This window comes from Bos indicus x Bos taurus, chromosome 29 (assembly GCF_003369695.1).
Source record: "Bos indicus x Bos taurus breed Angus x Brahman F1 hybrid chromosome 29, Bos_hybrid_MaternalHap_v2.0, whole genome shotgun sequence".
Classification (NCBI taxonomy): domain Eukaryota; kingdom Metazoa; phylum Chordata; class Mammalia; order Artiodactyla; family Bovidae; genus Bos; species Bos indicus x Bos taurus.
The window spans coordinates 5185042-5199823 of NC_040104.1; the positions used below are offsets into that span (position 1 = coordinate 5185042).

The following is a 14782-nucleotide window of genomic DNA, read 5'->3' on the forward strand; positions in this document are numbered from 1 at the left end:
TTCATAAAAAAGGAAAATGAAACTTCAGTCAAAGCTGGTTTGTTACCAAGCTAAAGAAGCCAATGATGACCTCCTTGATTCTTGATGAATTTAAGATCTTGGAGTTGTCACTTATTTGAGGACTCTGAAGTGACGAAGAATTAGCTTCTATGAACAGTCCGTGTGAAACAACTACAGGCAGAACACTGTCGGAGAAGCTGAGCAAAGATGAGATCACTACAAAGTGCAGCAGAGGCCGCCACGCGTGCCCAGTCACTCAGTCGGGTCTGACTCTCTTGCTGCCATGATGCGCTACGTTGATGGTGGTAAAATTTTGCATACGGGGGAAAAAAAAGGCTTAATCAGACAGATTTAGTTTTTGAGATCCAGTATCACAATAGAAAAAAAGGATAAATGTTACCAATAATTTATACTGCCCAATAAACATAAAAACATGATGAACCTGTAAAATAGCCAACTGAATTCAAGCTGGAGGTCTCTGTGGGGTTCTGAAATTAGTACCCCTGCTCCCACTGCCCCCAGCTCCAAACCAGCGGATAGACAGAACATGATCATGTGCATTACAAATATCCTCTTTATTATAAATGAGTCAGACAGTCAGATCAGTTTATTACTGCATGCTCCCGGACTTATTAATAAAGCTGACCCCTCGACTGAGTTCTCCACTCCGGCAGGCAGGCAGGCAGGCAACTGAAGAGCCCAAGTCTGCAGAGTGAGGACCTATAGGGCAGAGGGACAAGGGGCTGGGCCCCTGAACAAAGCAACCAAACAAACAAAACCACATGAGACAAGGCGCCAAGAGTGAATGGGAATTCACTGAAGGGAATTCTTCCCCCCAGGATGTATCAAGAAGAATATGAAGATAAAAGCTGGACACAACAGGGGCTTCCCTGGTGGCTCCGTAGTAAACAATCTGCCTGCCAATGCAGGAGACACGGGTTCGATCCCTGATCCAGGAAGATCCCACAGGCTGCAGAGCAACTGAGCAACTACTGATACTGAGCCCATGCTCCAGAGCCCAGAATCTGCAACAAGACAGGCCACCGCAATGAGAAGCCTGTACACCACCACAGCGCAGGCCCCGCTCCTGGCAACTGGAGAAAAGCCTGCACAGCAACCAAGAGCCAGCACAGCCAAAAACCAATAAATAAAGAGCAGCTGGACAAAACGAGATGTGAAGATAGTCTCTAAGAAAGAGCTGGTGCTTCACTGTGTAAGCAGAAGTGCGTGCTGAGGAAGAGTCCTTCACGGAGGGCTGGAGGAGGCGAGGGCACAGGCAAAGGGGCTCGCGGCCTAGGAATCTGAGGCACTCACTGGGGTTTAGAGGCAGAGACCTGTCACAACTGAACCACTGCAGTATCTCCTGAGACACTGAAGCCTGAAATGTGGATGATTAAACGGTCCATGCCCACCTGCTCCTCCAGATACTAAAGAACAGTGAAACTGATTAAGGATGTGTGCACATCCCCCAAAAGGTCCTACCAGGCCACTTGCTATTAAGTGCCAATTGACCTAAAAGTCAAGTGTGCAAAGAAAATCTCTGGTCTTTAACAAAAAACTTCAGGAAAGAATTGCAAGGTGATAATAATTAAGACTCAAAAGAGTCAGGTGGCTGGCTAGAAGCCAGCTGTCCCTTGGCTGGTATGACACAAAACAAGCCCCCCAAGCCCCAACACACACACAGGGCCAGGTGCCCAAGGGGTGGCAGGTGGGTTTCTACGAGCAGTCTTGCTCTGGCATGCTGCCTTATCTGGCCCTTAGGGCCCAGCTCGATCCCACCCAACCCCGTCCTCTAGAAACTGGGAATCCCACGGGTGCCGCCAATTCCAAGACCCTAGAGCAAACTACAGAGGCTGTTATTTAATTTCCTAAAAATACCACAGCGTCACAGAACCAGGTCATCTCAAAGAGATGGCCCAGACGGGTCCACCTAGACCCCAGGGTTCACAACAGAAAACTGCCTTCCTTGATGTAACTCATGGAAAGGAACTCCTCATAATCATTGTGACCTTACCTTTCAAACCAAGTTTAAAAATTAAAAGAAATGTTTTCTTCTCTGTGGCTCCTTGCCCATTACAGGTTCTCCTGGAAATGGTTGTCTTCCAATTTATTGCATTAGCAGATCAGTAGGAATAAAGCAGGATGGTGGACATTGAACAGAAGTTCTCCTATAAAGAGAAAGAGAGCCAAAATCACAGTGCGTTCTTTTTCGGTCTAATGAGAGCTGCCACTAAAGGTTATGGCACAAGGTCCTCACACACAACTGAACCTCAGAGGGCTGAAGAGTCCTGGCTAACTGAAAGGTCTCTACGCAACAAGAGGGAAAGGCGTGGCCATCCTTCTGCCTAAGCTCTTAGCCTACACTAAACAATAACCCGGAAATAGAGACGTAAGAAGGGACAAATAAAACACACATGCTTATCTTTACCTCATGAAAACATCAATGACTTTCTCACTCAACACAGGGTTAGTTAGCAACAAAGGCATCATATTTTAAATTACTAAAACAGATTTTTACAGTACTCTCTTGTAGCCCCATGTAATACCTTTAAACAACTGTAACTTACCAGAAATTGTGAGCTAAACATTAAGTTCATTTAAGCACTGCTGCTGCTGCTGCTGCTGCTAAGTTGCTTCAGTCGTGTCCGACTCAGTGCGACCCCACAGACGGCAGCCCACCAGGCTCCCCCGTCCCTGAGCTTCTCCAGGCAAGAACACTGGAGTGGGTTGCCATTTCCTTCTCCAATGCATGAAAGTGAAAAGTGAAAGTGAAGTTGCTCAGTCGTGTCCAACCCTCAGAGACCCCATGGACTGCAGCCCACCAGGCTCCTCCGTCCGTGGGATTTCCCAGGCAAGAGTACTGGAGTGGGGTGCCGTTGCCTTCTCCGTCACTTAAGCACTGCTGCTGCTGCAAAGTCACTTCAGTCGTGTCCAACTCTGTGCGACCCCATAGACGGCAGCCCACTAGGCTTCTCTGTCCCTGGGATTCTCCAGGCAAGAATACTGGAGTGGGTTGCCATTTCTTTCTCCAATGCATGAAAGTGAAAAGTGAAAGTCAAAGTGAAGTCGTGTCCAACTCTTAGCGACCCCGTGGACTGCAGCCCACCGGGCTCCTCCGCCCATGGGATTTCCCAGGCAAGAGTACTGGAGTGGGGTGCCGTTGTCTTCTCCGCACTTAAGCACTAGCTGCAGCCAAATCCTGTCTCTAATGTGAATTAACCAGATGCTATACATGAAGGACTTTAAACTGTCTTTCAAGGCACTTTGTTTAAACCTAAACACTGCATGAAAAGACACAAACTATGGACAATATACTCATCAGAAGTCTCATAAGGATGCAGTCTACAAGGCCTCTCAAAATAAATGCTGTTCATTTCATGCCTTTGTTCCACAAAACTCACACTACAGGGTGATTAACTAAACATTTTCCCTCAAACAAGATAATAGAAACAATGCTAACCACTTGCTAAAAGAAAATGAATCAACAAAAGCCTAGTTTATTATGAAGAAAACACTTGATTCTGAAAACAAAGCATTTTACCAGTGAAATGTTTTCTAAACAAAACCTTGAAAAAGTTAACTAATCACCTAGATTTTTGCTTTACATCATAAGAACACATCACCTCCACAGTCCTCAGATGTGACTAACTCAGCGTGCTGGTGTAATGAGTGGGTTTCTAAATGCTGCAGGTAATTCTAGTCCCATCACAACCACTCTCCATGGAATGGGTTCCAGAGCCCCTTAAAAATCCAATGAAGTTACGTACTCCACAAAATACACACGTGCCCCACATGTCTGGCACTTAACTCTGGGTAGCTGTAGGGCCCTCAAGTCACCTACAATCTTTTCTCCACCAGTCAAGTCCACCCACTTCATCCGCTTCCAGGCTGGTCAACCACAGGCTCCCAGCAGAGCTGTACCGACCTGCCAGCCCCAATGTGCTGCATACTCCTGCCCAGGGAAGCCAAATGATAAAACAGCCCTCAAACACGCTCAGAGCATCACAAATCCAGGTGCTTATGAAGTTGTAAAAAGTAAGACTTTTCTGGGAAAAGATCTGTGTTAATTATTCAGTCTTTTCCCTTAGACTAATTACAGGAAAGAGTGGGTCTATACTATTGATAGTAAGAAATCTGGTTACTCCCAAGTGTGAGAATGTGAGAAACAAGATCAAAAGACAGAAAACAGAATGAAGTGGTACGTAAGTGCATTCATATTACTCCTGGGTAAAGAATGTGCACTGAACATACACTGAAATGTCTCTAAAACCACAGTGAGAGAACTGTTCGGGTGTTTTGTCTCGTTTTTTAAAGGCATATCCCAAGAACCAACAAAATTAGAGGAGTGCTGGAAGGAAGCAAAAGGAACACTGGCTGAAAAAGGTTATTCAACGAACACTTAAATTCCCAAATCCCCTTGGCCTTCTTCCATCCCTCCCAGCCCCACATGACAAGAGGAAGCCAGAAAGGACGGTGACTACTGCAGAGCTGAGGATGGGTTTGCCACTAGAAACAGAGGGACCCTGTGAACTGCAGAAAGAATACAGAGTGAGGCCTACTCATCCACCCACCCCACCCTACCCGCTCCAGACTCTTCTACCGGGCTCTGCCGTTTCCAGCTAGGAGGAAGACTGCTGATGACTTCTGATCACTGACCTCAAGAAGCAAAGGCCTGAAAACCCTGACACTGGGGACTTCGCAACCAAAGGAGCTCAACCGGTCACTCTGATGAACAGTCCCCAGCCAATGAGCCCCTACCCACGAAGGGAGGCTCCAATCAGCCACCCTTACTTTCATCTTTAAGTTTTCATCGTAAACCTGCAGAACAGTTGCAAGAGCAGAACAAGAAACTCCCACAGACCCTTCCCCTAGATTCACAACTAATCACTGTATCAGTTTTGCTTTCTCCCATCCCAAACAGTTGAGTTTCTACAGCCATCATGTCCTTTACCTTTAAATAGTTCACCAGGTATTTCCTAAGATCAAGGAGACTCTCTTATACAACCACAGTACTTACGTCCAAATCAGGAATTTAACACATTAACAGTCCCATATAGACTATATAGTTCACATTCCATTTCTGCCAACTGTTCTACGATGTCCCTGATGGCAAGCCCCCTTCACCTCAATTCAGGCTCACGAATCACACTTGACACTGTGTCTCCATCTAAAACAGTTCTTCAGCAATTCTCTGTCTTTCACGGCATCTCTGAAGAACCCAGGAAAGTATGAATTTCTGGCAGTAACACCACACAAGTGGTAAGTGAGGTTTGTTTCTCCTAGAGTATCACATAAGTAGTAAGATGGTATCAATGTGTCCCATTATTGGGATTTTGATCATTTAGTGAAAATGATATTTGTCTTATTTCTTCACTGTAAAATAACCATTTTCCCCTCAGTAATTAACTAGTAAATAATCTGTATGGAGATAAAGTTTGATATTACATTCTTAAAACATTCACCCAATAGCTTTACTAACCTCTAGCAATTCTTGTCTGAATCAACTGTTATTGACAGTTATAAAATTCTGTTTATTTTGTAAATCTACTGTTCCTTCTACACTTATCAGCTGACATTATAACTAAAGTATATTGCCTTCTCCCCACTCATTCTTTAATTCATTAATAGTATGGACTCATAGATTCTTAATTTATCCATATCACCATTCATTCTGATGCTCAAGTTATCCTAGATCTGGCCAAGGGGAACCCCTTCAAGCAGAGGAATGTGTACTTTTCATGTTTTTTGAATATTCCCTTATTTCTTTGCATAACAACATGTTTCAGATTAAACTTTTACATTTTATGCCCCAGCTCTGAAATCACCCATTTCTCCAAGGACTCCTCGTTCCTTACAGTGGAAGATGTGATTTAGAAATGAAGATCTGAGAAATTATGTTCATAGACAGTGAACAAAGCTGAGAAAGAATGGAACTGTCGTATGAATTCAACTCTGTGTGTTGTGTAACTTTTAAATATGAATGAAAAACACAGGTTCTGATAACATCTCAGGAAAACCTGTATCATGAAAGATAGAGAACAAAACAGACAGAAAAATGCAGGATGGAGGAAAGACTACACAAGGAAAAAAGTACCTTAAAAAATTATCTGACATCCTCAGGAAGATAAACGTGTACGTGTGTGTGTGTGTGTGTGTGTGTGTGTGTGTGTAATCAGCAGACCAATACATAAAGAAAATTATTTCCAACCCAGAAGTCCATCCCCAGCCAAACTACCAATAAGGAACACACAGAAGTCTCAGAAGATGTACCTCCGAGCCATTCTCACAGAAAACTGCGAGACTGCGCTCCACTAAACAAGAGGGAGAGCACCACAAAGGCGACAACAGAGAACAGGCGATGAAGAAGAGGGGCGAGAACTCCCAGGGTCCCGGCAGGGAGAGCAAGCAGCCCAGTCTGGAGCAGGTAAAATTTCTTCAAACGATTAAGCTGATGGAATACCTCAATACATAACTGGCTGAAAGTTTGAGGCTAAACTAGTGATTGATACATTAAAGAAAAAAAAAGGCAACATTTCCTAGGAAAACCAGAAGCTGTTTACAAAAAGTATTTGTGATGTACCACTTGACACTATAAACAGCATCCCAAGTAATAACAGATAAATACTGATTTAACCAAAATCGCAATAGAACTATACTGGAGAGACAGGGACGAGGGTGCAGTGTGGGGGGTGGGGGGCAGCGAATCCTTATCTGCCCTATCTTTTCACAGCAGGAAATCAACTTAAAACTAAACTAAAAAGAAAAAAAATCAGCAAGCATGCATACAAGTATGAACTCTTCCAAAATGCTCTTCAGACATATGGAGGTAAATATGTATTTTTTTTAATGGGCTAAAAGAGTTCTAAGTAATACAGTTACCTTCAGGGTAAGAGGGAAAAGAGGGAGGGGTGCCTAGGAAATGCTGTCATCTATCCAACCTCCTAAAACTGGTTCACCCTTAACTGGAGGTATGCAAAATTGACCCCAAAAGAATTTTTTTCAAATACATTTTAAGAAGAATATTAGACTGGGAGACGGCATTAAATGCTGAGACCAGAGAATTGTAACATCAGCTACTCACTAGTTGTGTGACCTAAGACAAGTCACCTGACCTGAGGATCCATTTCTTCATTTACAAAATAAAGGAGCTGGGCTAAATTAACTCTAAACTTCCTTCCTGTTTCAACAAATTTATAAATCTAATATAAAAATAATCAAAATTTTAAATATGGTGTTGGTGGCCATGGACAGCAGCAAATTAAATTACAGAAAGAATGAAGCAAGACTTGGTGAAATAATAAATGGAGAGAAGTAAAATGGGGGAAAAAACTTCTGCTTTAAGCCTGTGGGTACCAAGATGGTGCTGATGGTGAAGGTGAAATGAGAATAGCACTGTTTGATTAACGAAGACAAAAGAGTTCCCAACCCTGGCAAGGACAAAAATGAGAAAAGGACACGGCTCCAGAACAGTGGGACCAACTGCACAGTCACAGAAGCTAGAGGAGGAAAATGGAGATTTGCTACTCAAGAATCATTTGATGCCTTAGTCCTCCTGGGTTATAACAGAATACCATACATTCATAACTTACAAACAACAGAACTCTACTTCTCACACTTCTTGAGACTGGGCAGTCCATCGTCTGGTGACTGCTGGGTCCTCACACAGCAGGAACGGGTAAGGGAACCCTCGGGGATCACCAAGCCCATTCATTAAGGCTGCACTCTCATGACCTCATCGCCCCAAGGCCTCACTCCCCCAAACCGTCACACTGAGGATTGGGTTTCAACCTATGAATCTTGGAGCGGGGACACAAACATTCAGGCTTAACAACTGGTAGCGTTATTCTCTCAGAGGAAATGGATCCAGAGGCGCCCCTCAAAAAAGGGAAAACAAGATCTTTTTTTTAAGATAATATACTTCTACTTTTATATTTCTTCTTGCCAATCATTCCTTAAAGGAGCCACATTTTCCTCAACAGCCATATACTATAACCCTATCAAAAAGGATCTCCTCTTTCCAATACTAATCAGTATGATCAAGGCCAATGAAGAGAATGTAAGAACATAATTATAAAAATATCAGTCAAGAATGAGGGCTGGTTTAGCCTAAAACAGCAAAGGAACAGATTCTCAACTAAAGAGTAACTAAATATGTACCTGCTTAGTCACAGAACTTGAGAACAGCAAGAGTGAACATCTAACCCTTACAAACCCTTTGTGCCAGCATTATACGTGTGCTTCTCAATCCTCTTAGGTATTACTCCTATTTTGTAGTTGAGAACAATAAGAAAGGACGTACTCCAAAAGAACACTGAAATTTTTTTTTTAACTCACTTTGGGGGAAAAAAGGAATAATAACCTCTCTCTGTGCTCTTACATGAATTTTTAATATAAATTCCCTGATATTCTTCAAAGATGCAAATTCACAAGCGGAAACTACAGCTATTACGTAACAGGCAGGAAAATATGTTCTCCTTGTATCACATATCATACACAAACAACTAAAAACAACCTCTCGGTTACAAACAGGTGAAACAGCCTAGAGCCTGGGCACACAGAAGCAAGCAACTACTGTCACCAGCAAGTCCCGAGACAGGCCAGCTCAATCGATCCCAAGACGGGCCAGCTCGATGGTTCCCAAGACAGGCCACCTCAATCGTTCCTGAGACAGGCCAGCTCGATCGTCCCCGAGACAGGCCGGCTCAATCGTTCCCGAGACAGGCCAGCTCAATCGTTCCCATGAGGATTTTAATAATCCTTTTTCTGCAAGCTGCTCACACATGTTCCCCAAACACCCAAGTCTAAAAAGATGCAAGATAGTGAGATGGGAAGACAATCCATCTCTATAAAGTTTTAGAGATAAAATGTTGATAAAATTCAACATTTTATCCTCAATGCCTAGCACACAGAAAATAAATTAACACCCCCCCCTATTCTGACCACAAAAATCATCAAAAATGAGCATACAAACACTCGTAATTGAGAGAAACAACCTAAATAAGTAACATCCTTTGATAACTTCAGAGGCATCTATCTATCTATCTATATATATATAGTATATATTATATATATAATAACTGTGTATATGTATTATACATATATGCACACACACATATATGTAACTATCAACTAATTTCAGAAATACCAATTTAATACAAGCTGTGGCAAAAATACAGGCTTTGAAACCAGTAATCAAAAATATCTGTACCAAGAATACAAAAAGACTACTTTTTAAAGTATAAACACCCAAGGTAAATCCATACTACCACCTTTCAAAAGCAAAATCATGAATGTAAAGTACTCTAAGTAAAACGTTGGCCCCTGATCGGATTACATCATCGTCTGGCTATGCACCCTAATGGACACTCAAATCACTGCCATTGTGCATAAAGTCAATCCAACCCAAGTTGCTATTAAAATGGAGCCAAATCATAAATTAGTAAATTAGCATCCGAAGTAAAGCCCAGAAAACAAACTCTGCCTGTGACAATGTCAGCGTGCAGAGGCAGAGCAACAGTACAAAAGATGACAGGGTTCCGACCGCCAAAGCCGTGCTTAGCTGGCTCACCCACAGTTACACACCGAGCTTAATTTGACGTAAAAGCTGAAACTTCCATAATCCACAGTACAAGAACAAGAAAGGCATCAACCTGCTACAGGACACCTTGGTAACCAAGCGATTAGTATGTGAAACCCAAGTACAGAGGCTGGAAAACATGCTAAGCGACATGAAGGTGAATGAGCGTATTCACTGAAAACTCAACCCAGGAACGGGATTTTCAACTAGCAAACCAAGATATCTAAGAGATGAAAAAGGACAGTCCCTTCAAATAGGCTCTTGGTTACCGTCCTAAAGAGTAGATGAAACAGGAATGGAGAAAGGCCCAAGTCACAACCACAAGCACTGCCCCAAGCTCCTCCTACTTTTAAACACAAATCTGATTCCTAACTGGCAATTCTAATCATACTCATAACTCCTGGTGTCCAGCACCAACATTTCTAAAGTTGTAAAAAAAAAATAATAATTTTTTTAAGGTAAATACTCTGTACCTACGCTGTCCAATACAGTAAGCCACTGGCCACACAGAGTCATGAGTACCAGCAATACAGCTAGTTAAGACTAAGGAACTGAATTCTCAATTTAAATTTAAATAGCCCCACTGAGCACAGATAAAAGAATACTATTTTACTGGACAGCACTGTTCCAGCTCACATTAAAGCACAGAATAAAACATTGATAGTCTACAACCTTGGGTTAAGTTCCCATCTACAGGCTTCAACTTTCTCAACCAAAATATGTAGAGGGTTCAGACTATCTCTGTGACTAAAAACAAATTAGGGCAGCAGGTAAACGAGTTCTAATGCCTTTGCCAAGTAAGTAAAGCTATACTTCCCCTCAAACCTCTGGCAAGTTACCTCCCTCTGATCACGCAAGGGTATCATACCACCCCTCACTCCACCAAACGTAATGGGGAAGACCACGGACTCAGATCAGTCTACCTTTGGACAAGTAATCTCACCTTTTCAAGCTTGTTTTCGTAACTGTAAGATGAGAGGATTAGACTAAACGAGTTTAAGATGCTTCAAATCCTAAACTACTATTTTTCTGTGGCTCTACGAAGAAACATAAGTGAAACCAAGATACTTCAAGAACTGAAGAAAAAGGAATCAATGAATAACCACAGTCTCACACTCGAAATTATATTTAAACAAGATCTTAAAGCAGAGTCCCAGTGATAGAGAATTTAAAGTTACACTGTATCAGTGTCCTCCACTGGGAGACCGGTTTGGTCTGTTTAGGGGTGCCCAGTTTTTCATGTTTGATTAAGTCCATATGGGACATGCTGCTTTCTCCAAAGCAGGGAGATCGGTGAAACCAGGCGAATGCAGGTGGCTCGAGAACACACCGCACACAGAGGCTGTACTGTCCCTTCCCCTCACACAAAGTGCACCAAGGAAGTCCTCCTCCGCCATCGGGCAGGCTGCAGCCATCACCACTGCTAAGGCAGGCTTCTCAGACAACATCAGACGTTTGCTCACTCTGTCAATGGTCCAAACCAAGTAAAACGATCCTCTCATGAAAGGAGCTGTGGCTATTCTTAGATGAAATAAGGAAACCAGAGTGAATTCATCCATGAACCTTTAAGACATCTTTCCTGTGGTCTATAACTCAGAACATATAAAAAACAGGACCAAAAATCCTAACAGGAAACTGGAGAAGGGAATAGTGGATAATAATTTATGTGAAGTGCGTTAAAAGGCAGATCAAGAGAGAACGACAGGCTTAACACTGCTCTTCAAAGGTGTATTTTCAAAAATCTTCTGTGCCAATAACAGACCCACTGGTATTTTTCTCAATCTTATAAAATGGTGTGAGGGACAGGCTCACTGTCAAAGTACCATTTACAGCATGGTATATAAAAACAAAAGCAAATGTTTTATCTGATACTGACTTTCCTTTACATTACAGGTGATTTAACCAGGGCGCCACTGATGACCATTTAGTTTTCAATTTTTCAGTTCAGTTCAGTCGCTCAGTCATGTCCGACTCTTTGCGACCCCGTGAATCACAGCACGCCAGGCCTCCCTGTTCATCACCAACTCCCGGAGTTCACTCAGACTCACATCCATCGAGTCAGTGATGCCATCCAGCCATCTCATCCTCTGTTGTCCCCTTCTCCCCCTGCCCCCAATCCCTCCCAGCATCAGAGTCTTTTCCAGTGAGTCAACTCTTCACATGAAGTGGCCAAAGTACTGGAGTTTCAGCTTTAGCATCATTCCTTCCAAAGAAATCCCAGGGCTGATCTCCTTCAGAATGGACTGGTTGGATCTCCTTGCAGTCCAAGGGACTCTCAAGAGTCTTCTCCAACACCACAGTTCAAAAGCATCAATTCTTCGGCGCTCAGCCTTCTTCACAGTCCAACTCTCACATCCATACATGACCACAGGAAAAACCATAGCCTTGACTAGACGGACCGTTGTTGGCAAAGTAATGTCTCTGCTTTTGAATATGCTATCTAAGTTGGTCATAACTTTCCTTCCAAGGAGTAAGTGTCTTTTAATTTCATGGCTGCAGTCACCATCTGCAGTGATTTTGGAGCCCAAAAAGATAAAGTCTGACACTGTTTCCACTGTTTCCCCATCTATTTCCCATGAAGTGATGGGACCGGATGCCATGATCTTCGTTTTCTGAATGTTGAGCTTTAAGCCAACTTTTTCACTCTCCATTTTCACTTTCATCAAGAGGCTTTTTAGTTCCTCTTCACTCTCTGCCATAAGGGTAGTGTCATCTGCATATCTGAGGTTATTGATATTTCTCCCAGCAATCTTGATTCCAGCTTGTGCTTCTTCCAGTCCAGCGTTTCTCATGATGTACTCTGCATATAAGTTAAATAAGCAGGGTGACAATATACAGCCTTGACGTACTCTTCCTATTTGGAACCAGTCTGTTGTTCCATGTCCAGTTCTAACTGTTGCTTCCTTTTTTTTTTTTTAAAAGAAATATTTAATTAATTTTATTTTATTTTTTAAACTTTACATAATTGTAAATCACAGAAGAAATCAAAAAAGAAAAAAAAAAAGAAATCAAAATTTGCATAGAAACGAATGAAAATGAAAACACAACAACCCAAAACGTGTGAGACACAGTAAAAGCAGTCCTAAGGGGAAAGTTCATAGCAATACAGGCACACCTCAAGAAACAAGAAAAAAGTCAAATAAATAACCTAACTCTACACCTAAAGCAACTAGAAAAGGAAGAAATGAAGAACCCCAGGGTTAGTAGAAGGAAAGAAATCTTAAAAATTAGAGCAGAAATAAATGCAAAAGAAACAAAAGAGACCATAGCAAAAATCAACAAAGCCAAAAGCTGGTTCTTGGAAAGGATAAATAAAATTGACAAACCATTAGCCAGACTCATCAAGAAACAAAGGGAGAAAAATCAAATCAATAAAATTAGAAACGAAAATGGAGAGATCACAACAGACAACACAGAAATACAAAGGATCATAAGAGACTACTAACTGTTGCTTCCTGACCTCCATACAGATTTCTCAAGAGGCAGGTCAGGTGGTCTGTTTCGGAATTTTCCATCTCTTTCAGAATTTTCCACAGTTTATTGTGATCCACAGAGTCAAAGGCTTTGGCATAGTCAATAAAGCAGAAATAGATGTTTTTCTGGAACTCTCTTGCTTTTTCCATGATCCAGTGGATGTTGGCAATTTGATCTCTGGTTCCTCTGCCTTTTCTAAAACCAGCTTGAATATCTGGAAGTTCACGGTTCATGTATTGCTGAAGCCTGGCTTGGAGAATTTTGAGCGTTACCTTACTAGTGTGTGAGATGAGTGCAATTGTGCGGTAGTTTGAGCATTCTTTGGCATTGCCCTTCTTTGGGATTGGAATGAAAATTGACCTTTTCCAGTCCTATGGCCACTGCTGAGTTTTCCAAATTTGCTGGCATATTGAGTGCAGCACTTTCACAGTATCATCTTTCAGGATTAGAAATAGCTCCACTGGAACTGCATCATCTCCACTAGCTTTGTTCGTAGTGATGCCTTCTAAGGCCCACTTGACTTCACATTCCAGGATGTCTGGCTCTAGGCGAGTGATCACACCATCGTGATTATCTGGGTCATGAAGATCTTTTTTGTACAGTTCTTCTGTGTATTCTTGCCACCTCTTCTTAATATCTTCTGCTTCTGTTAGGTCCATACCATTTCTGTCCTTTATCGAGCCCATCTTTGCATGAAACATTCCGTTGGTATTTCTAATTTTCTTGAAGAGATCAAAAGTACTGGAGTGGGGTGCCACTGCCTTCTCCGGAAGAGATCTCTAGTCTTTCCCATTCTGTTGTAAAATGCCAGAGTTTCCAGAAGTGGAACTGCTGGATTAAACAAGGCCCATTTCCGGTTAGGTACACAAAGTCCAAGGGCTCTCCCCGGCGGCCATGGCTACTCCCACCAGCCCCCGCCTGGCCCCTAACACCCGTGCCCAGCATCCTCTTCTCTTGGGAGCGCTGTTTTTGTCTAAGAGCCATTTATACTTCACTTTTCTCCTACTGTCTGTTTATATCCTTTGTTGTTTTTCTGCTGGGCCTGTCTTCTCAGTGATTTGTAGTGGTTCTTTAAACGTAACAGAAGAGGAGCCCTTTGCCACAGAGCATCCCCTCTTCACCTCAGTCCACTCTGGTGTCTGTCTGTGCCACTCAACTGAAACTGCCTCTTCAAGCTGCCAGCGCCTCCCGATGGGGCTGCTCTCAGCAGATCTCTTCTGTCCCAGTCTCAGCTTTGCTCTCAGAGCAGTCCGAACTCTTCACTGCTGGACCCTCCTTACTGACACAGTCTCTCCTCGGCTTCTTTGAGAGCACAGCCTCCTTGTTTTCTCACTGGCCGCCTCTCAGTGTCCTCTAAGGCAGAGGTTCCCACCGGGTTCAGACGGGACACGACCTAGGTACACTCTCCCGGCTTGACGCCAGTGCTCAGGGTGTCAGTTTCCACTTGTTCTATTCACACTATCGCTGCAGCAACTCAAACAAGACTTGGGGAAAATCTTTTTCAAAGGGCTTTGTTGAATAAATGAAGCCATTTCCTCAGGTTTTTAAATATACCTCTATAAACACAGATGAGATTCAAATTTATAAAACTGGTTAAGGCCATCTCTGCACCTCAAACACAGGCACCCGTTTGCCCTTGGATGTCTTGTAAGCATATTAAATTTAATCTCTCCTAAACAGGCTTTTGCTCTCTATCACACACCAATCACCTAACAAACCCTTTCTCACCAC

The 14782-nt window shown here is 42.7% G+C and overlaps 1 protein-coding gene across 14 annotated transcripts in view; it reads right to left on the reverse strand.

The window, feature by feature from the left end:
- The window catches only part of PPP6R3 (protein phosphatase 6 regulatory subunit 3), a 125271-nt gene that overhangs the window by 83083 nt on the left and 27406 nt on the right, over positions 1-14782 (reverse strand). For 13 of the 14 annotated variants that reach the window (XM_027531753.1, XM_027531745.1, XM_027531754.1 and 10 more), the window contains one exon: positions 2015-2168. The exons of the other annotated variant lie outside the window; for it this stretch is intronic. The gene's annotated coding sequence lies outside the window, so the exon portion shown is untranslated. The remainder of the gene's footprint in view (positions 1-2014; positions 2169-14782) is intronic. 14 annotated transcript variants of the gene reach the window in all.